General features: G+C 55.4%; 1 protein-coding gene across 1 annotated transcript in view; it reads left to right on the top strand.

Moving 5' to 3' along the window:
- The window catches only part of PTPRN2 (protein tyrosine phosphatase receptor type N2), a 611,408-nt gene that overhangs the window by 35,431 nt on the left and 553,851 nt on the right, over positions 1-22,126 (top strand). The gene's annotated exons all lie outside the window — the stretch shown is intronic.

The following is a 22,126-nucleotide window of genomic DNA, read 5'->3' as shown; positions in this document are numbered from 1 at the left end:
AGCCTCAGATCATTCAACGTCTCAGAACTTCTGTGTCCTCATCTGCAAAATGGGAACTTCTGTCTCGCAGGTTGTCGTGAGGATTAAATGAGGTCATTACAGAGAGCACTCGGTGGATGGGACTCAAGAAGTACTTGATAAATGTGACATATTCTCATTAGACATCAGATGACCAGAACTGAAGGTATAACCCTGTAGACGGATGTGGGCACAGAATACTGTTTGGTTGATCCAAGTGGAAGGAAAAGCTGGTGAGATTTTGAGGGTGGACAAGGCTCCAGCGGTGGGGAGCTGTGTGAGCACCCCCGGGGGTGCAGAAAGGCCATCCCCCGCAACCTGCCCCAGGTCTGCGGTGCTGGAGGAGGGTGGGAGCTGTGCTCAACGTCCCCAGGCATGGGGGAGGCCACCTCAGAGACCCCAGCCCTCACCGTTTCCGGGAGATGGGGGTCACACAGCCTGGCCCCCTCGCCCACGGGGACCCCGGCCACCAATGGCCTGTGCTGTAGACTCAGGTGGGGAGCCAGTGGCCTGTGCAGCCCCAGGAAAGTGACTCAATGCTGGAGTCTTCTGTTTGGGGCCGAGGGCAGAGACTTAGGCGTCAGAGGCCCTCTGTAGGGAGATGGCAGTGACCCTGGAGTGGACCCCGCAGCATAAGGAGGCAGGAAACATCAACCCGGGCAGTGGGAGCGACATGCGGCAACAGCCGGGGCCGAGCGCCTTCCTGACGGTGGGCACAGCGCTGCGGGTGCAGCTCCATGCGGTGAGGTCCGGCGCGCCGGCTCCAGCGGGCGCTTCACAGCCCAGGGCCCAGGTCTGGAGCAGACGGTGCGGAGACGGCCCCGCAGAGGGCGGCCCCGCAGAGGGCGGCGGAGCAGGCCCGCCCTGGCCAGCACTGCAGGCATGTTCTCTGCAGGCCTCTGGGGCCCTCCTCCGCCCAGCGGCGGCCCTTCGGACACCTTCTCCTCCCCGCCCAAAGGTGGGGGCCTAGCGCCCTCGGCCGTCAGGGTTTGCTCTGTGGACTCCCGTGGGGGCTGGGTCGGCCTGGTTCTGCGTTCCCACCTGTGGTGCTGAGCGGCTCAGGGTGACTTCTCACTGGAAATGAAACACCTCTTTTAAAGGAGCAGCCCCTAGGCTGTTTACAAGGCAAGCACCTTGCCAATTTTGGGGTAAATTTGTAAGTTAAATGCAGACAACCAATATTACTATTAGTTGTGGCTTAAAGCACAGAAAACGTGAATAAGATAAATAGTAAATCCACATCTCAGTACATTTGAATATAAATTTCAAAAGATTCTCAGGCTCATTTGAATTCATAGTCATATTTTTAGATGCAATTTGGAGAAATATTTCGTGGAAAAATGTGCCAGTTTTCTAGTTTGTTATCAGTGTAAATCTTTTCAGCATCTAACTGTGGAGAATTATAGCTAACACCCAGGAGCGTGGTTTTCCTTGGATTTGCTTTCGTTCCCTCCAGAGCTTTTGGAAGCTAATGGGCGATCACCCCCCTGTGTTTGAAACGAGTGAGGGCATGGGCTTGGGGGTTGAGACCTCAGGGTGCAGGGCAGCCAGCCTGCCGCCCTCTGTCTCACCTCTAAGATGAGAGTGGGTGCCGAGTCTGCGTGACTGAATTTCCAGGTGAGAGGGTGGAGCGCTGGGCCTGGTGCCCACACGCGGCCTGTGTCCACGGACAACAGCAGCCGTCCCTCCCAGGCCCAGCCAGCCTCTCCCCACACCCTTCTGCTTGGACCACGCAACACATGCTCCTTTCTGGAGCACAGCATGCCGGCAGGTTCAGAGCCGCAGAGGGCCCAGCTCCACCTCTGCTGCCAGGATAGGGCCCTGCTCCCGTCCACGAAGGGACCGCGAGACCCACCCCTGGGGCTCAGGCACTGCGGAGCTCAGAGGTCATCCCATCTGTTCCTGAAGCAGGTGTGTGAGCCGCGTTGGACGCCTGGGACACGCACGTCCTCTGGGAACTCGAGGTGTGCCCTGGCTGGTGTGGGCACGCGGGCACTCAGATGTGAGGCGTCCACTAGTGGGATTCCACAGATGCCTTCAGCACCAGAGCAGATGAGTGGCTCGGAGGGAAATCACAGAAAATAAAGGCCTATAAATGTGCTCATTAATGACGCAGCAAACAGAAGGAGAGCGTTGAAGACTGTTCCAGAGTGAGAGTCAGGGCCCAGCCATGGCCGCTTGCTCTGTGACGCGTGAAAATAAAGCAGCCCACAGGGCTCCCTAAAAGCCTGACACTGATCCAGAGCCGCCTGTGCGTGCTGTTTAGTCACTGTCCAGAGCAGAGTTCCTACAACATCCAGGGGGAGCATGAAATTCCCTGGTGTTTTACTCACTGCAGCACTTGGAAAGCCAGCATTTTGCTTCCAGAACTAGAAGAAATAAATTATGAGCAAACATAGTGTTTCTGTCCTCAGCTCTAAAGTGACAGCTTTCTGGCATTAAAAAGCAATTCTGCTGCTAGAATTTGAAACAACAAATTAAATTTATGAGGTCAAGGTGAAACTAGCAAATATAACAAGGAAACGAACATTCATAAATAAAAATGAAGAAGAGACAGTCAGTTATTAAAGAGCCTAATAAGAAAGAAGCTGAGAGTGCTATTAAGCTAAACTGTTCATATAAGGGTAATTTAGCCCAACATTCAGATTTTTATGCAAGAAATAAGAGTTTGGCAGAGGAGCCCAGGGCAGGCTGTTTGCTCTGCTAGCAGGATGTGGCGGGGTGTGCTTTTTCTCTCTGGGGTGCTCCCCTCTCCTGTCCCCTCGAGTCCCTCTGGGGTGCTCCCCTCTCCTGTCCACTTGAGTCCCTCTGGGGTGCTCCCCTCCTGTCCACTCAAGCCCCTCTGGGGTACTCCCCTCTCCTGTCCCCTTGAGCCCCTCTGGGGTGCTCCCCTCTCCTGTCCACTTGAGCCCGGGCTGGGGTGTGGTCCTGGTGACTCTGTTGCTGGCAGCCCCGGGTCCCCGGGCAGCAGGACCCTGGCAGGCGCTGAGAAGAGCAGGGATGTCTGGGGTCTCCGTCTCAGAGCCCTCCTAGTTGGCCCTGTCCTGGGCCTCAGGTCACTGCCCGCACAGTGTCTTCCTTCCCGGGTGCCAGCCTGGAGCTCCCACAGAGCCCTCCCCACACCCCTGTAAGCGGTCCCTCTGTTAAGCGCTCTCCCTGTGACCGTAACCTGGCTGGGCCCTCTCTCTTGGTCCCTCTGGACTCCTGCGGTAAGATTCCCCGGACTCGGCAGCTCACGTGGCAGGCGTTTGCTCCTCGCGGCTCTGCAGGCTGGAGGCCCACGGCCAGGGTGCAGTGCTGCGGAGCCTTGTGTGCTGAGTGCTCTCCCCCAGCCCGCACATGGCTGCCTTCCTGCTGTGTCATTGTGAGGTGGACAGAGAGGCAGGAAGCGCACCGCTCCCCCCATGAGGCCCTGCCCCGGGGACCCCCCCGCAGCGTCACCCTGGGGCCCAGGGTCTCAGCATGAACTTGGGGAGGCAGCCACACCGCGCACAGCCCGGCCTCCTCACCGCCTCCCTGACTCAGAGGACGGCCTCTCCAGCCTCCCCCGAGTGCTGGCTCAGCCGCGGTGGAGCTGCACGCCCAGCAGCCCAGCCCAGCCCAGCGGGTCTCTTACGAACCGGGTACATAATTCAGACGTCGCTCAGGCAGGCTCACTTACTTAGTTACTGCTTATTGTTTGTTTTTCTCAAAGTGTCATCAACCCGTAAAGTCATAAGCGTAAAATCTTCAGTTTCATTTGGCAAGGTGTCCCATCCCTATCTGGACCCTGGACAGGCGTGAAGATCCAGCCAACCTGAAAGAGCCTTTCAGGCCTCCTGTTCTAATTTTCACGCTGCCAAGCGTGTTATCCTAACTGACTGACGAGTGGCGTCTGCACAGTGCCACCAGCGACCACAGAGCCTGACGGGCGGCACGGGGCACAGTGCTTCAGGAGGCCTTCACCAAAACCTCCTGTTCCCTGGGCAGCTTACCTAGGACTTGGCCTTTTAGATGGTTCATTTGTGAAGTATTGTTCTGAACTAAAAATAATACAAGCTCATGGCAGAAAATTTAGACATTGTGTAAAGAATGAAGAGAAAACCAATACCACCAAGTACAGCCCCTGTATTAAGATTTGCTATACTTCTTTCCATCTTTTTTTAAATGAGTGGTTGAAAAAAAATTCATGGTTGTGGACATACTTGATGTACAATTAGTACCCTGTTTTTTCACTTTGCGTTGTGTGAGCGAGTTACCGAGTAACTGAAAACCTCTTTATTACCTCCTTTTCAATGGTTGCCTCATGAGCGTTTTCCTGTGTTTTGAATGAGGAACCACCTGGATGCTGTGAGAGGGAGTCACCTATGCCATGATCTGGCCCCCAGGGAAGACCTGACCACCCCTCTGGCTTCTTCTCTGTCTTTTTTCAGATGTGTGTTTGACAGCAGTTCAGGCGCTGCAGGCAGGACTGCAGACGCAGCCATGTACAGGGAGAGCGAAGCTGGCACTGCCCGCAGGGTCCCACCCACTGTGCCCACGGGGTGGGGACCATCCGGCTCTCATTGCACAGAAAGGAAGACGGAGGCACGAGCAGCAGAAACACTGCCCAGGCCTCTCAGCTGGAAGGGATGAGGTGGGGACTTGAATCAGGTGCATCTGGCCGAAGCCCCTGGCTCCCCACTGCCCTGTGTTGCCAAGAGTATGAGAGACCAAAGCCGCTGTTTTCTTTGATGAGATTGTGGAAGGAACATAAATTCCCTTTTCTAGAGGGTAACTTGGAGTGTATACCCTTCCTCAGATTAGGTAAGAACCCTAGCCCCCTAGAGACTTGGCCTTCCCGGCCTGGGACTCGTCGGGGTGGTCGTGCAGGACCCGTCCGAGGCTCAGGCCCTGGGCCGGTGTGTGGGGTGGGGTTTAGGGCGGCTCCAGGTCCAGGCTGATGAGCCCGCTTGCCGGCACTGCCGCCTTCCGTGGCTCCCACGCAGGCGTGCCCGAGTCGCACCCGTCCGCCTCAGTGGTGCAGAGAGGGGGAGCCGGGCGTTGCCCCGCGCTCCAGCAGCGCATCTTGGTTGATAAGCTTCCTGGGAGGGCCGCGCTGTCTCCAGAGCCGAGGTCAGACACTGCGCTGCGGCGGCGACAGTGAGTGACATCACTCAGCGTCAGCCAGCACGGTGAGGGCCAGCTCGGCAGAGGCGGCTGTGCAGGGAGGCGCTGGGTGGCCAGCCTGAGCTGCGACCCCCTGGGCCTCCGGGGTGCCAGGAGCACTGGGGAGGCAGGACGGGCCAAGCCCCCTTTCAGAAGTCCAGTGGCGGGTCTGGGGTGCCCCGCGGAGCACAGTGCTGTCCCTGACCACACCCGGGGCTGGACAGCTATGACCTCACACCAGGCACTGGGCAGTTTGGCCGGGCCGGGCTGGGCCACAGCCTGCAGGCGTCTCTGGGTGAGGCGTCCCTCCAGCAAGGCCGCCTTCCGGACGGGTGAGGGCAGGCCGGTCCGCAGCCAGGGGGTGAGCGTCACCGTGGGTGCTCACGCTCTGCTGTGTTTTCTCTGCGCGAGAGTCTTGAGAGGGGTCCCTGGGACGCTGTGGAGAGCCCACCAGGGCCCCTTGGAGGGCTTGGTCAGGCTTTGTGTGGGGAAAATGGCCCCTGCTCTAGCTGGGAGCGTTTGTGACCCATGGGCATTGGCTGGTTCCTCGTGCCTCAAAGCCTTGTGAACCTCGGTGCCCCTGTGTGTCTGCAGGGTGGGGAGCAGCTGGGCTGGGGTGAGCGCATCCCTTCTTCTCTCTGCTTCTGTTGTTTGCAGTTTTAATGCAGAAAACCCCGTTCTAAGAGCAACATAAGCATGATTTGTTATCGGTGGAAGAGCACGCAGACTGGCTCTTGGCGCCTGTGTTCCTGTGGACAGCTGGCCCAGGCACCTGGGCCCTCACCCCCGGCTGAGAGGACACGCAGCGGGCTTGCATGGAGCTCAGGCTTCCAGGTGGCTCTGCAGGGGTGGGGCTGGCATTGCTTGGCGGCCCGAGTGTGAGTGGGCGTGTGCTGTAGAAGGGTGGTGGGAGGTGTATGGCCAGACGGTCTCTCTCTCCCCTCTACCCAGGGGCTAGGCGCCAGAGCAGGGGGCCTGGGGCGGGTGTCTGAGCATCGTTTTCGTCCTTAAGTTATGTCTCCATGGGTGGTGTTTTAACAGCTCTTTGGTTTTATTCTTTGCTGAACTCTCTGAAGGCCGTGCCCCTCTTGGCCAGGACAGGTCACTTTCACCTGCTCTTTCTAGGAGACTGTCTGTGAAGCGCGTGTGTCTGCTCACCCACTGCAGTGCCCCGGGCCTTGGTGAGAGCCATGGGCAGGCCCGTCACTGTTCCCGTGCCGAGCTTTGGCCTCGGTTCACGACCTGCGTCTGGACGGCCTCACGCCTGCTCCTGGCCCCCACGAGCATTCAGAGTGGTCACAGCCCATGGGTGCGACGCAGCCACTGGCTGTGAGATGAGACTCAACGGGGTGACATGGGGAGGCCGGCATCCCCGGGCCGGGCGGTGGGCAGCCTGGGGCAGGCGGGACCCGGGGCTGCCGCCTTGCTTGCTCCCACCAGGGGCCCTGAGGGTCTGCGGGGCCCGCGCCACCCTGTCCCCGGCCATGCCGCTGCCCGGCGTCTCTGGCTCGGGACAGCCTCAGTTTTGGTTTTGTTTTAGTTCGTTGTTGGCTTTTTGGTGCTGACTAGCATTCGCGTGAGTTCCCTCAGTGGACTTTGATCAGGCGGTAATGCTGACTTTTCTTTGGGGAAAAATAAGCTCTGTCTGTAACTCTAAAGTTGCTTGTAGGTTTTTCCTTGATTTTTTTCCTTTTTAAATAAAAAAATATCCTGAAACATAGAAAGTTCTTCCACTCCTGGGTTCTACTTGTGTCACTCATGGAAGCAGCGGTGGTTAAGCCGGAGACGCGGGTGTGCCTGCGTGTGCAGCTTCCCCTCCCCCCGCACCGTGGGAGATTCCAGCCCCAGCCCACGCACACACCCTCCGCACAGCGCTCACACACATTCACACTCACAGCCGTGTACACACTCACTGCACATGTGCCTGTGGCTGTGTCCCTGTCTTTCACTCCTGGTGGCCCAGGGCGGCTCTGCGCCCTGTGCTCACACCTGTGTCTCACACCCCCTCACCGCACGGCACTCCTTATGGCCAGGAACTGTGCGAGCGGTCCTGAGGGGAAGCAGTCAGACAGGAGGGGTGAGGGCAGGGGATGAGCCGGGGCTGTGCCTGGAAGGCTCCCGGGACCCCCGAGTCCCCTCCCGGTCCACGGCCTGCGCTCGCCCGGCTGGCCCCCTCAGGCCGTTGCATCGGCACTCAGGATAAAAATTTACTGGGACTTACTTCAGTTCGATTGTTTTTGGTTAAATATTGTTGCATAGAGCGTGTTTCCCATTACTTTTTATTGCAGATATGTAGTATTTAAAGTGTATTTTGTATTAAAAAGGCTTTGTGGACTGGCCCGGCCACCAAACCACTAATTCCGAGTTCCGAATATCTGACTTGACTTGACTGGGGAGTCTGTTCTGAGAGTGAATCTCAGTATGTCTCTGTGTTCTGCTTCTGTCTTGGTTGCAACAGAAACCCAGGGCTGGAGTGTGAGCCAGGGGTGTGCGCGCATGTGTGCACGAGTGTGCACATGTCTATGAAGGGGGTGGGGGAATGACAGAACTCGTTCCATGTTTCTGCTCAACTCCTTACCTGCCCCCTTGGCCCCCACGGCCCCGTCTCCTCACACTGTTCCCTGAGCACCCCGAGTGGGCAGAGGGGGTGAGTCGGGGGCCCCCCATGTCCCATCTCCTCACACTGTTCCCTGAGCACCCCGAGTGGGCAGAGGGGGTGAGTCGGGGGCCCCCACGTTCCCGTCTCCTCACACTGTTCCCTGAGCACCCCAAGTGGGCAGAGGGGGTAAGTCGGGGGCCCCCCACGGCCCCGTCTCCTCACACTGTTCCCTGAGCACCCCAAGTGGGCAGAGGGGGTGAGTCGGGGGCCCCCACGTTCCCGTCTCCTCACACTGTTCCCTGAGCACCCCGAGTGGGCAGAGGGGGTGAGTCGGGGGCCCCCACGGCCCCATCTCCTCACACTGTTCCCTGAGCACCCCGAGTGGGCAGAGGGGGTGAGTCGGGGGCCCCCCACGGCCCCGATCCTCACACTGCCTGCTGTGTGGCTTCCCACTCTCCTTCCGCCTGTCTGTTCTCTTTCATCCAAAATACACACAATCCTGACCCAGAGGACTCAGGTCGTTCCAGAGGACAGTTGTCCCTTAGGAGACGGGAATTTGCAGCTGGATCGAGTGCGGTCCTGGGAACATCCACGCCCACCCCAGCATCTACTGTCTGACCCGTCTGTGGAGTACCCGCGCTGGGGCCATGTCTGGGCCAGGCTTGCTCTGCTCACCTGCTGTAGGTGGGCCAGGTGTGCGCAGGGCGGGCTCCCCTGAGGCCTGTGTCCTCACAAAGTCCCCCTGTGTGTCTGTGTCCGGGTCTCGTGAGGACGCCGGTCACACGGGATCAGGACCTGCTCGTGACCCGTGGCTCTAACTTGACCACCTCTTCACAGCTCCCCATCTCCAAATGCAGTCACACCCCAAGGTCCTGGGTCAGGACGTCCGTATGTGAATTTGGGGTGACCCAGCCCAGCCCGCCGCACCTACACACAGGTAACGAGGTCCACAGTGCAGGATGATGGAGTCAGCTTTCTGAGCCCTGGCTGGCCCTCTGGAGGTGGAGAGCTGGGAGGCAGGGAGAGGTGAGGCCAGAGCCGGGGTTCACAGCCATTCCGCAGCAGGACAGGGATTCTTGTCCGGGGCCTGCAGGTGGGTTCAGGAGCACAGGTCTCACGGTTCACACATGGATGTCTCACAGGAAAGCCCTCTGGGTCCCGTGAGTGCTGCCCTGGTCGCCCGACCCCACACACACAGCAGATCCTGGGCCCCTGGGCTGGCAGGGCAAGTCACGTCTCTGCACCATGTGTCTGGAGCCCCTTTCAGAAGTTTCTGGAAGTTGTAACCCCCTCAGGGGCTCAAGGGCACGCTCGTTTCTGCAGAATCCCATGGCAGCTGGATGCCAGGGGCGGCCCTGTGCGTTTGCAGGGCGGTGGGTCCTGAGCGTGCTGGGTGGGGGCCTGCGGTTCACACGGGGAGCCTCGGGGGGCTCCTGCTGCTCCAGGCACTGTGGCCATGGCTTTCGCGCTGGAGGGCTGTGCCCTGGCATGAGCCCGGGTGTTGGCCTGGGCTCTTAGGGCACTGCGGCTCTGCCAGGCTCCCAGGAGGCCTTTGATGAGCCGTGGCCTCTCCCTCTCCAGACAGGGAGGCAGCAGCTAGCGCTCAGGCCTGACGGGAGTGGTCAGCTGGGGTCCGCCTGAGACAACGCGGGGAGGAGGGCCAGCAGGCGGAGGAGGGCCAGCCTGCCTCCGGGGCACCTCAGATGAATCCGTGCTCATGAGCAAGGGGAGCGCTGAAATTCATGTCATATATTTTAATTACACCAAATAATAATTAAGCGATTCACCTGTTACCCTCATGTCCCTGGGGACCTGTAGCTGAGGCTCTTCTCAGGAGGGACAGGGGAGCAGGAAGCGTCACTTCCAGAGAACGTCTGCGTGGGCCCAGGAAGCAGCCGGGAGGTGGATCCCGGCTGCTTCTGCAGAGACACCCCCACCCCCGGCCCAGTGGCTACAGAGCAGCACAGCTTGGCCTAGAGGAGGTTCAGCCTGCGTGTCTGAGATTCCTCTTCCTCTTTCTTTTCCAAACCCACGAGGGGCTCAGGGGCCAAGCACACTGGGAGAGGGTGAGTGAGCTGAGGTCTAGAGTGGGAGCTTTCCTTGGGGTCCAGTGGGAAGAGGACCATCCCAGACCCCGGAATATCGTGTGCAAAAGCAGGGAGGTGGTAGATGCCCAGAGCTCAGGGAGGGGCCAGGACCCACAAAGGGCCCCGTGGCTTTTACAGAAGAGACTGGCCCATCGTTGGGGGGCGCCTGTCATTGGATGCAGTTCATCTGGTGTCGTAGGAAGTCCTAGTTCAGAGAATGGCTGGAAGGGAGGTGGCCTGAAGCCTAGGACTACTGAGAGGGCTGCTGAGGTGGGAGAAGGAGGGAGGAAAGGCACGTGGGGGCAGGTGGAGGCTTTGGGAGGCGCGGCCACATGGGCGCATGGAGCCACTTAGGAAGAGGGCACGCACTAGGTGCTACTCTGGACAGTAGGGTGACTGTCCAGAGGCTGGATTCCACACTGGGGCTCTCGGGAGAGCCTGGAAATGTGTTCAGGACGCATTACTGAAGAAGGCCATCCACGTGGAGAGAGACCTAGGAAAGCGTGTAGAATGTAAGACGGGAGAGGGAGCATTGAAAGTGGTCGCCGTGGACATGTGATGTGAGGAGGGGAACTGGCAGGGAGGCGAGGGGCGGCTGGAGAAACGGGGAGCCAGGAGGGTGGCTTGCGGCCGTCTGCTCAGCACGTCCGGCGCCTGGCGGAGGTTCCGGAAGGCGCAGGGGCCTGCCTGCGAGGGGCCGTGGGCCCCTGGGGCAGCTGAACTGAGAGGGAGGGGGTCCTCTTCACAAGACTCCGGGAGGGGCGAGATCGACACGCGAGTGCCGCCCCCAACCACCGCTCACCCCTGCGGTCGGCTCTTCTGCTGCTTACACGTCCCCGACCGTCCTCAGTGTTCTATGCTTTGACGTTCATTCAAAGTCACTTGGGCAAGAAATAGTATAAAGTGATGTAGGTGGCTGGTTTCCTTTGCGTCGGGTGCTCTTCCCTTCACTGGCTCCTCTGGGGTGTTTGTGTCGAGAGCACACGGGTCCAGCTGGCCGCAGCAGGCGTCACTCAGACGCTTGGTTTCCTGAGAGGGGTCAGTCATGTGGTTACATCTGTGAGTTCTACTTTCAGTCCCTATTTTCTTGTCTCTCTTTTTAAAGAGTACTGGATCAACTTTGAGAGGGCAGTTTTCAGAGGGAAATATCTTTTGATCTTGAAATTCTACAGAAACTATCTCTTTTCTTTTTAATGGAACAGACTGGGGCAGATTCATCCTCCAATGTTTTCTTTTCATAAATATTTTCCAAATCTTTCATTAGCTCTAAGTGAGGAAGAAGCAAACTCAATAAGCTAGCTGCTTATGCGTTGGTGGCTGCTGTGTATGTGTATTGGTGGTGTGTGTGCGTTGGTGTGTGTGCATGTTGGTGATGTGTGTCTTGGTCTGTGCATGCTGATGATGTGTGTATGTTGGTGTGTTTGTGTGTTCATATGTGTGCATGTTGGTGATGTGTTTGCGTGTTGGTATGTTTGTGTTTTGGTGGTGTGTGTGCATGTTGGTGGTATCTGTGTGTGGTGGTGTGTGTGTTGGTGTTGTGTTTGCATGTTGGTGTGTTTGTTGGTGGTATGTGTGTGTGTCTTGGTGTATGTGTGTCTTGGTGTGTGTTGGTGTGTGTGGTGTGTATGCATGTTGGTGATGTGTGTGTGTGTTGGTGGTATGTTTGTGTGTTGGTGGGGTGTGGGTGTGTGCGTGTTGGTGTGTGTGTGTTGGTGGTGTGTTTGTGTGTTGGTAGTGTGTGTTGGTGGTGTGTGTGCATGTTAGTGATGTGTTTTCATGTTGGTGTGTTTGTGTGTTGGTGGCGTGTGTGTGTGTTGGTGTGTGTGTGTTGGTGTGTGTGTGTTGGTGGTGTGTTTGTGTGTCTGTGTGTGTGTATGTGCGTCTTGGGGTATGTGTGTTGCTGATGTGTTTGTATGTCAGTGTGTTTGTGTGTTGGTGCTGTGTTGTGTGTTGGTAGTGTGTGTGTGTGTTGGTGTTGGGTTTGCATGTTGGTGTGTTTGTGTGTTGATGGTGTGTGTTGGTGGTGTCTTTGTGTATTGGTGGTGTGTGTTGGTGGTATGTTGTGTGTTGGTGTGTGTGCATGTTAGTGATGTGTTTGTGTGTTGGTGGTGTATGTGTGTTGGTGTGTGTGTGTTGGTGGTGTGTATCTGTGTGTTGGTGTGTGTGTGCGCATGTATTGGTGTGTATGTGTGTTGGTGGTGTGTGTTGGTGTTTGTGTGTGTGTTGGGGTGTGTGTGTGCGTGTTGGGGTGTGTGTGTTGGTAGTGTGTGTGTGCACATGTTGGGGTGTGTGTTGGTGGTGTGTGGTGTGTGTGTGTGCATGTTGGTGTGTATGTGTATTGGTGGTGTTTTTTGTGTTGGTGTGTATGCATGTTAGTGATGTGTTTGTGTGTTGGTGTGTGTGTTGGTGGTGTGTGTTGGTGTGTGTGTGTTAGTGGTGTGTGTTGGGGGGGGTGTGTGTGCATGTTGGGGTGTGTGTTGGTGTGGGTGTGTGTTGGTGTTGTGTTTGCATATTGGTGTGTTTGTGTGTTGGTGGTGTGTGTGCATGTTAGTGATGTGTTTGCATGGTGGTGTGTGTTGGTGTGTGTGTGTATTGGTGGTGTGTGTTGGTGGGGGTGTGTGTGCGCATGTTGGGGTGTGTGTTGGTGGTGTGTGTGTGTTGGTGGTGTGTGTGCCTGTTGGTGTGTGTGTGTGTTGGTGGGGTGTTGTGTGTTGGTGGTGTGTGTGCATGTTATGATGTGTTTGCATGTTGGTGTGCTTGTGTGTTGGCGGTGTGTGTTGGTGGTGGGTGTGTGTTGGTGATGTGTGTTCGTGGTGTGTATGTGTTGGTGGTGTGTATGTGTGTGTTGGGGTGTGTGTGTATGTGTGTGTTGGTGGGGTGTGTGTGTGTGCATGTTGGGGTGTGTGTTGGTGGTGTGTGTGTGTGTTGGTGTGTATGTGTTGGTGTGTGTGTGCGTGTTGGTGTGTTGTGTGTTGGTGGGGTGTGTGGCTGGTGTATGTGTGTGGGTGTGCATGTTGGGGTGTGTGTTGGTGGTGTGTATGTGTGTGTATGTGTGTGTTGGTGGTGTGTGTTGGTGGTGTGTGTTGGTGTGTGTGTGTTGGTGTGTGTGTGTGCGTGTTGGTGTATATGTGTGTTGCTGGTGTGTGTGTGTGTGTGCATGTTGGGGTGTGTGTTGGTGGTGTGTGTGTGTGTGCGCGCGCGCACGTGTTGGTGGTGTGTGTGTTGGTGTGTATTGTGTTGGTGTGTGTGTGTTGGTGGGGTGTGTCTATGTGTGCATGTTGGGGTGTGTGTTGGTGGGGTGTATGTGTTGGTGGGGTATATGTGGTTGTATGTGTGTGTTGGTGGTGTGTGTGTGCGCGTGTTGGTGTGTATGTGTGGTGGTGTGTTTGCATGTTGGTGGGTGATGTTTGGAAAGCGTGTCTGGGTCTTACCTGTTCCCTTGACCGTGCCCTGGGCACAGAGGAGGCGTGGCTCTTACGCATGTGTGAGCTCTTGCCGCTGAAACGATGACTCCTCTGCCAGTGGGAGCCATCTTCTTGTCCTGGACTGTGGGGTGTGTTATGTTCCTCAGGGCACCCAAAGCTCCAGCACACCCAAAGCTGAGACTGTCTCATCTTGGCCACATGGGCTAAATTATTTCGCTGGCTGTGAGCATCGCCTCTGATTGGCTCCTGCCTGTTTTCACGGGCTCGTCCCCACCAACTATGTGTGCCTTCCCAGGTTGTTCGCGTGTGGGCAAGAGATCTCAGCCCAGAACCCCTGATATTCCTGGGTGTGATGAGGAAACCCTCGAAGACAAAGGCAAGGTTGAGACCTGCTGAGTTGCCCTTCTTGGAATCAGTCTTGGATGGAGCATCAGGAAGGTCATGTGGTTACAGCTTCTCAGCTTGGGTTCTGCTTTGTTCAGTTCAGGATTTGTTGACACAAGGTGCTGGGCATTTTAAACATGAAGCAGACCTCTTGGTTTTCTTGGGGTGATGGGCTGACCAAGTGAACAGTCAAAACCACTTTCAAGCTGTGAAGAAATCAAGACCCTGTCCTCAGCTTCTTTGATCCAATGAGTTATCGATCCAGTAACTGATAACCTGTAGGCTTTTTCCTGTTACAAAGACAATAGCATGTTTAAAAACACACATTCACGAAAGACGAAGAAAATGAAATGGCAACATATTCCTACTGCTCGATATAGAATGCCACTACAGATTTCAGTGCTGCTTTTTATACTCTTAGGATTTTTAGCAAGTTTTTCAGAACTTAATGTAGCATAAGCTTAAACTGAAGAAAGCAGGGAAAACCACTAGCCCATTCAGGTATGACCTAAATCAAATCCCTTATGATTATACAGTGGAAGTGAGAAATAGATTTAAAGGCCTAGATCTGATAGATAGAGTGCCTGATGAACTATGGACAGAGGTTCGTGACATTGTACAGGAGACAGGGATCAAGACCATCCCCATGGAAAAGAAATGCAAAAAAATAAAATGGCTGTCTGAGGGGGCCTTACAAATAGCTGTGAAAAGAAGAGGAGCGAAAAGTGAAGGAGAAAAGGAAAGATATAAGCATCTGAATGCAGAGTTCCAAAGAATAGCAAGAAGAGATAAGAAAGCCTTCCTCAGCAATCAGTGCAAGGAAATAGAGGAAAACAACAGAATGGGAAAGATTTCTTCAAGAAAATTAGAGATACCAAGGGAACATTTCATGCAAAGAAGGGCTCGATAAAGACAGAAATGGTATGGACCTAACAGAAGCAGAAGATATTAAGAAGAGGTGGCAAGAATACACAGAAGAACTGTACAAAAAAGAGCTTCACGACCCAGATAATCACGATGGTGTGATCACTGACCTAGAGCCAGACATCCTGGAATGTGAAGTCAAGTGGGCCTTAGAAAGCATCACTACAAACAAAGCTAGTGGAGGTGATGGAATTCCAGTTGAGCTATTTCAAATCCTGAAAGATGATGCTATGAAAGTGCTGCATTCAATATGCCAGCAAATTTGGAAAACTCAGCAGGGGCCACAGGACTGGAAAAGGTCAGTTTTCATTCCAATCCCAAAGAAAGACAATGCCAAAGAATGCTCAAACTACCGCACAATTGCACTCATCTCACACACTAGTAAAGTAATGCTCAAAATTGTCCAAGCCAGGCTTCAGCAATACGTGAACCGTGAACTTCCAGATGTTCAAGCTGGTTTTAGAAAAGGCAGAGGGACCAGAGATCAAATTACCAGCATCTGCTGGATCATCGAAAAAGCAAGAGAGTTCCAGAAAAACATCTATTTCCACTTTATTGACTATGCCAAAGCCTTTGACTGTGTGGATCACAATAAACTGTGGAAAATTCTGAAAGAGATGGGAATACCAGACCACCTGACCTGCCTCTTGAGAAACATGTATGCATGTCAGGAAGCAACAGTTAGAACTGGACATGGAACAACAGACTGGTTCCAAATAAGAAAAGGAGTACGTCAAGGCTGTATATTGTCACCCTGCTTATTTAACTTCTATGCAGAGTACATCATGAGAAACGCTGGGCTGGAGGAAGCACAAGCTGGAATCAAGATTGCTGGGAGAAATATCAATAACCTCAGATATGCAGATGACACCACCCTTATGGCAGAAAGTGAAGAGGAACTAAAGAGCCTCTTGATGAAGGTGAAAGAGGAGAGTGAAAAAGTTGGCTTAAAGCTCAACATTCAGAAAATGAAGATCATGGCATCCAGTCCCATCACTTCATGGGAAATAGATGGGGAAACAGTGGAAACAGTGTCAGACTTTATTTTTGGGGCTCCAAAATCACTGCAGATGGTGACTGCAGCCATGAAATTAAAAGACGCTTACTCCTTGGAAGGAAACTTATGACCAACCTAAATAGCATATTGAAAAGCAGAGACATTACTTTGCCAACAAAGGTCCATCTAGTCAAGGCTATGATTTTTCCAGTGATCATGTATGGATGTGAGAGTTAGACTGTGAAGAAAGCTGAGTGCCGAAGAATTGATGCTTTTGAACTGTGGTGTTGGAGGAGATTCTTGACGGTCCCTTGCACTGCAAGGAGATCCAACCAGTCCATCCTAAAGGAGATCGGTCCTGGGTATTCATTGCAAGGACTGATGCTGAAGCTGAAACTCCAGTACTTTGGCCACCTCATGTGAAGAGTTGACTCATTGGGAAAGACTCTGATGCTGGGAGGGATTGGGGGCAGAAGGAGAAGGGGACGACAGAGGATGAGATTGCTGGATGGCATCTCTGACTCGATGGACGTGAGTTGAGTGAACTCCGGGAGTTGGTTATGGATAGGGAGGCCTGGCGTGCTCTGATTCATGGTGTCGCAAAGAGTCGGACACGACTGAGCAATTGAACTGAACTGAACTGATGAATCTTGGCTATTATTTAATGTATTTATTAATTTCTGGCTGTGTGGGTCTCTGTTACTGTGTCGAGCTTTTTCTAGTTGCGGCGGGCGGGCTGTGCGCTCGTGGTTTGCAGGCTCACGCTGCGGCTGCTCCTGCTGCAGATCAGGGGCTCTGCACTCACGGCTTCAGTCGCTGCTGTGTGTGGACTCACCAGTTGTGGTGCATGGGCTTCGTTTCCCCGAGCCACGTGGAATCATCTCAGACCGGGGAGCAAAGCTGTGTCCCCTGCATTGGCAGGTGAATTCTTATCCGGTGGACCTCAGTGGACTTTAACAGGCCATGTAGAGTCAGCTGTGCACGATTTCACAATATACAGAGAAGTCTGAGTGCTCTAAAATTACTCCATGCTTCACCTAGTCAGCCCTTTCTCCCTGGGCCCCTGGCAACCACTGATTTTTTTCCTGTCTCTGTAGTTTCGATTTTTCCAGAGGCCCCAGACGGGCTTCTTTCCCTTACAGATGATGTCTCTGTAAATGCTGCGCTAATGACCGTGGTCTCCGCGGGGACGCGGTGCGGGGCTCCTGCCCACATGTTCGTGCTGACCCTCTGGGGCCACAGGGATGCGATGCTTGAGCGGAAACGCTCAGGGGAATCCGTGTGTTCCCCGCAGGGCAGGGCTGCAGAAGTTTTCCCTTCTCTTCAGCAAGGTCTGTGGGCTGTCTGCTGGGGTACATCCAGGGGACAAGGGTCCCTGCCCATCTGGGGGTCTTTCATGCGGCTCCAAGGTGCGCACAGTCTAGAAGAACTGGAGGGAGAAACGGTTCTGTGGTCCGTGGGTCTCTCCTACTTCTGGTTGCTGCGTCAAAAATTGATGTAATCGCCACGTACGTGCCTCAGTGGTCGCCTGCGTCCAGTCGCCTAAGTGGAATCACAAAAGCAGTGCTGCTCTCTAGGGACAGGGCGAGGCTGGGGACGCCAGCCCTGGGGATGGGCCCCGCACGGTCTTGCCAGTCCAGACACGTCCGTTCTCCCCACTGCCTCTCTGTTGAGGGAGCGGGAAAAGGAGGAGAAGACATGGAGGGGGGCAGGAGGGAGGGGGTTCCACAGCGATTTGCCCCTTGGAAGAGTGGAGAGTTGTAGCCGTCAGGAGGAAAGTTAACCTGGCATTTTTCCTGGCCCCGAGTCCCAGCCAACTCTTCTCAGCCTTTTGATTCCAGAAAAAAAAAAAAACCTGAAAATCGTGCATCAGTTGCAGACGTTGCACTGCTGAGATGCTCTGCGAGCCCCAGATGGTCGCGCATCTGAGAGGCGAGGCTGCCGTGGAGGGGCCGTCAGACGGCAGAGCCTGGTCCTCAAGGCGCGGCCCTCGCGTCTCTGGGGTCGCGCTCCCCCTCCGAGCCGTCTTCATGACCTTTCTGACGGCCTTTCTCACTCACCTCTCTGACCTCCTCGTGGCTGCCTCTCCTTCTCCTCTCTCCTGCTCAGTTTCATAAGAACGTGGTTGCTTCTCCCACAGAGAATTCTAGTTTTTCGTCAAGTGGGAGAATTTCTGATGTCTGTGAACTGCTTTGCTGTTACAATAGGAAAGAGAGAGCCTGGGTTAGAAGAGGGTGACAGTGAATGTGAAGAGGGGCAGAGCTTCCTTTTTGTGATGAAATCTTTGAAAAGATAAAATAGGCTCTGCACTTGGAGGATGAGAGAGGGGGTTGAGGGAGTGAGGTTTTCACTGGGTGAGAATTTGAGAAATGGCTCCCTCGCATTCACACGTGCGGTTAGTTACTCACTGCTGAACCTCTGCTGTGGGTTAAGTGGGCACCTGGGATGTCGAAGTTATTCTCTGTCTTGGGGCCATGAGGGACGCAAGCAATAGAGGCCAAGATGCAGGGTCATAAAGCTGGGAGCGTCAAGTGTTCCCTCTGAGAACCAGGCCCAGAGGGATGTCCCCAAGTGTTCACAAGACACAGTGCATTTTCCAGCCTGTCCTCGACACTTTGGGGACGGAGGCCCTGAAACATTCCTGGGGGGTTACCATCCCCGAAGCAAGGTTCACAGCACACTTCTCGCAGCAGCTTCTGTGGACAAGCGTCTGTATTTCACTCGTGTTTGTCTGTATTTTTTAATTTAAGGCCTGTAAAGGACCTTGAATGAACGCTTGCTGAGTGGAACTGCAATTTGAGAGGGCTGAGCTGCTCACAGCCTTCCATGAGGCGTGGAGCACAGCGGTCGTCCCGTTGCCCCGGCTTCTCCCGTGCAGACCTACGGGCAGAGTTGTTCTCCCGCCTGTGCCCAGCAGGGCCTCCGGACAGAGGTGGGGCTCAGCACGCTGTCCCCGCCGTGCAGTCCGTGAGCTCGTGCCTGGGGGACGCCGGCTGGCGGCTTGCCCTCTCCTAGAGCATGTTGTCAGCAGAGCCTGTAACAGAGATGTCAGCAAGGCCGTGGAGACTGAAACAGGGTGGGAAGTCTCGAGAGTCGATTCCTCCTGATTCTGTGCAGGAACGCGTGCAGTTCTGGTCCTGCTCTCTGCGGTGACGCTCAACTTTGGTTCTGCGTCACCTCGACTTTTTTTGGCTGTGCCATGCAGCATGTGGGTTCTTCCCTGATGAGGGATCAAACCTGTGTCCCCTGTGATGGGAGCGTGCAGGCTTAACCACTGCACTGCCGGGGAAGCCCCATCTTGACCTGTTAACTCCGGTCGGTAGAGGGGGAAATGGCGAGGATGCCAGGTCCCTGACCTGAATCTCAGCACTGACTCGCAGTTCCTGCGCCTCCCGTGGGGCAGGGCTTGGGGGCCTGTGGCTCGCTGACTGTGGTCTCCCCTCCTCTCGAGGAAGAGTCCGCGGTCCTGCTCGCGGGGTCAAAGAGCTGCAGCACGCGCAGAAGGCTCGTGTAGGCATTTGGGGCAGTTTTTTCACCACAGACGCTGGTGGTTAGACCGCTCTGGACATGGCCCTGCGTCCAGGGCAGGACCTGGCTCGACCCTGCCGGTCTAAGATGTAGATACGGCTGGGAAGACCTGACCTGCTTATTAAATCTGTATAGGATTCCCAGCTGGGAGGGCTGCAGAGAGGCTGGAATTGCACAGGTAGACTCCAGATTTAGGCTGCGGCTTCAGCAAGACTGAATTTCCCTGAGAATGGGGACAGAGTCAGTTCTTGGGGTCCAGAGGCCAGTGCTGGGAATGGTACAGAATGGGCCAGCTGGGTGGCTCAGCTGCGAATGTGAAAAGAAAAGGGATTGTGTTCTAAGTGAGCTTGGAGTCCATGGTGTCAGGGCCCCCAGAAGAGCCCACGGGTTCCTGGGCGACGGCGTCCAGGCTTGGGGGCATGGGGCTGCCCTGTGTGAGCTGTGCTGGGGACACAAGGCCGCTCGGCTGAGGCGAGGCCAGCTGGCACCCCCTCGCACCCTGAGCAGCTCTCTGGGTTAGCTGCATCCTTGGGTGGGTCCTGGTCTGGTCTTGGTTCCTGCCCATCTTTAAGCCCAATTTCTAACCTCCTTCTGGTCCTAGAGCAGCCTGCTTCCCTTCTAAGGGACTGGGCCACCCAAGTTTTCTGTAAATAGTGGCATAGCTCAGTTGGTAAAGAATCCGCCTGCAATGCAGGAGACCTGAGTTCAGTCCCTGGGTTGGGAAGATTCTCTGGAGAGGGATAGGCTACCCACTCCAGTATTCTTGGGCTTCCCTTATGGCTCAGCTGGTAAAGAATCTGCCCACAATGCGGGAGACCTGGGTTGGATCCCTGGGTTGGGAAGATCCCCTGGAGAAGGGAAAGGCTACCCACTCCAGTATTCCGGCCTGGAGAATTCCACAGACTGTATAGTGCATGGGGTCGCAAAGTTGGACACGACTGAGCAACTTTCACACATTCAGGCCACGGCGTCTGTCGCAGGTGTGCTCAGCTGCTGTGGGCTGGCACGGCCACAGGAGGTGGGAGCAGGCGGGTGGGCTGGTCCCAAGAGCATCTGGCCTGCAGCGGCCTGTGGCCATGGCCCGCATGCCCCGGGGAGCCTGCAGTGCCCCTCTCGGACCCAGGGCACTGGCCGGTGTGGGTGACACGACGGGTGGGCTGGAACCAGGGCCTGTGGCAGCCTGTTGCACAGTTGTCTTGTTTTAAGAGAGAGGCTTTGCTCTGCGTGATGCTCAGAATTGCAAGGTCAGTAAAGGAAGTACCCAGCAGATAAAATCACACTCCGCAGAATAGAATGCTGGAATACTCGGAGCTGTCCCGACACGGGGCTCCTCTTCATCACGGGTGACGTCTGCCGGGCTGGCTCTGGCCTGGGCTGGGGGCCTTGTCCAGTGACGAGGCTTGTTTGGGAGGCTGTGGCTGCCCCGGCATGAGACCCGCTCTGTGGGCATCGCTGGGGCCGTCTCTTTCCGGCGCTCAGCTTTGCTGCCTCCTGAGGCGCACAGCGGCTGTGTGCTCAAGCCGCTGCTTCACGTTGTTGGGGCGAGAAAGCCAGCAGTACCGGCAGACCTGTCTCCAGGACTCCTGCCTCCCAGACTTGGCAGGAGGGTGTGGAAGAGCCAGCGCCAGCCTCGCGGACGCCACTCGTGATAAGGAGGCGCCCGTGTGGTGGGGCCGGGTTCCCGGCTGAGGGCGCTGTGCTCACGCCCGCAGTGGGCCCGGCCATCTCGCGCGGGGCTGGGGGCACCACGTGTGGGCCTGAGCTGAGGGAGCGTCTGCTGGCCCCGCGGCGGGCACAGTGCTCAGATAGGCAGGCATTTGGCTGATTGCAGCATGGCCAGGAAAGGATTGGAGAGGAAGTTAACTAAACTGAAGAGAGGAGACAGGAAACACTTTCTCTCAGCTCGCGGCCCTGTCTGAACGAGGCCCTGCCACACCGTGGCCTGCGCCCTGCCCGCATCTTAGCGAGCTGGACGCTGCACGCTCGTCTCACTGAGACACCGTCTTCAGTTGTTCTTCTTTGTTCCGCCGTGTCAGCTGGACCTGCGCTGGACAGCAGGCTGCAGGAGACGAAGGGCGAAAATGCAACGGTAGGAGCACGGAAGCCGCCCCGCAGACACCCTTCCTCGACCGCCAGCCCGCCCTCCTGGTGTGTCTGTGGCCCAGCGTGGCGGCGTCCATGCCGGAAGGACCTGCAGTGACAGCCGTCTCACCTGGTTTCTGTGTTTGGCTTGAAGACCACACTCAGCGCCCTGCGTCCCTCCTGGACAAGCACGCATATGTAGCAAACTTTTTTTTTTTAGCGTTTAATTCTTTGACTGTCGGGTCTCCGTTGCAGCACGTAGGACCCTCACTGCGGCGTGCAGGACCTTTTGTCGAGGCCCGAGGGCTCAGTTCCCCTGGGGCATGTGGGCTCTTACCTCCCCAACCTGGGATCAGACCTGTGTCCCCTGCATTGGAAGACAGATTCTTAACCACTCACCCATCAGGGAAATGCCAAACATTCTTTCTTATCTCATCATTTAAAAACTGAATAAAAAAATTATCTGAAATAGACATCTGATGTTTTTGAGTTCATAGTGTGAGAATTCTAAACATCAGGCCATAGGATCAGTTCTTGCCTTTTTAATCCTGATTAAATTAAAATATATGTTTAAATATACATCTGTCTTAAAATTGAACTTAGTTCAGTTCAGTTCAGTCGCTCAGTCATGTCTGACTCTTTGCTACCCCACAAATCGCAGCACACCAGGCCTCCCTGTCCATTACCAACTCCCGGAGTTCACTCAGACTCATGTCCATCGAGTCAGTGATGCCATCCAGCCATCTCATCCTCTGTCATCCCCTCTCCTCCTGCCCCCAATCCCTCCCAGCATCAGGGTCTTTTCCAATGAGTCAACTCTTCCCATGAGGTGGCCAAAGTACTGGAGTTTCACCTTCAGCATCATTCCTTCCAAAGAACACCTAGGGCAGATCTCCTTCACAGTGGACTGGTTGGATCTCCTTGCAGTCCAAGGGACTCTCAAGAGTCTTCTCCA

This window comes from Bubalus bubalis, chromosome 8, assembly GCF_019923935.1.
Source record: "Bubalus bubalis isolate 160015118507 breed Murrah chromosome 8, NDDB_SH_1, whole genome shotgun sequence".
In the NCBI taxonomy this organism is placed as follows: Eukaryota; Metazoa; Chordata; class Mammalia; order Artiodactyla; family Bovidae; genus Bubalus; species Bubalus bubalis.
This window is presented reverse-complemented; position numbering and strand designations above follow the sequence as displayed.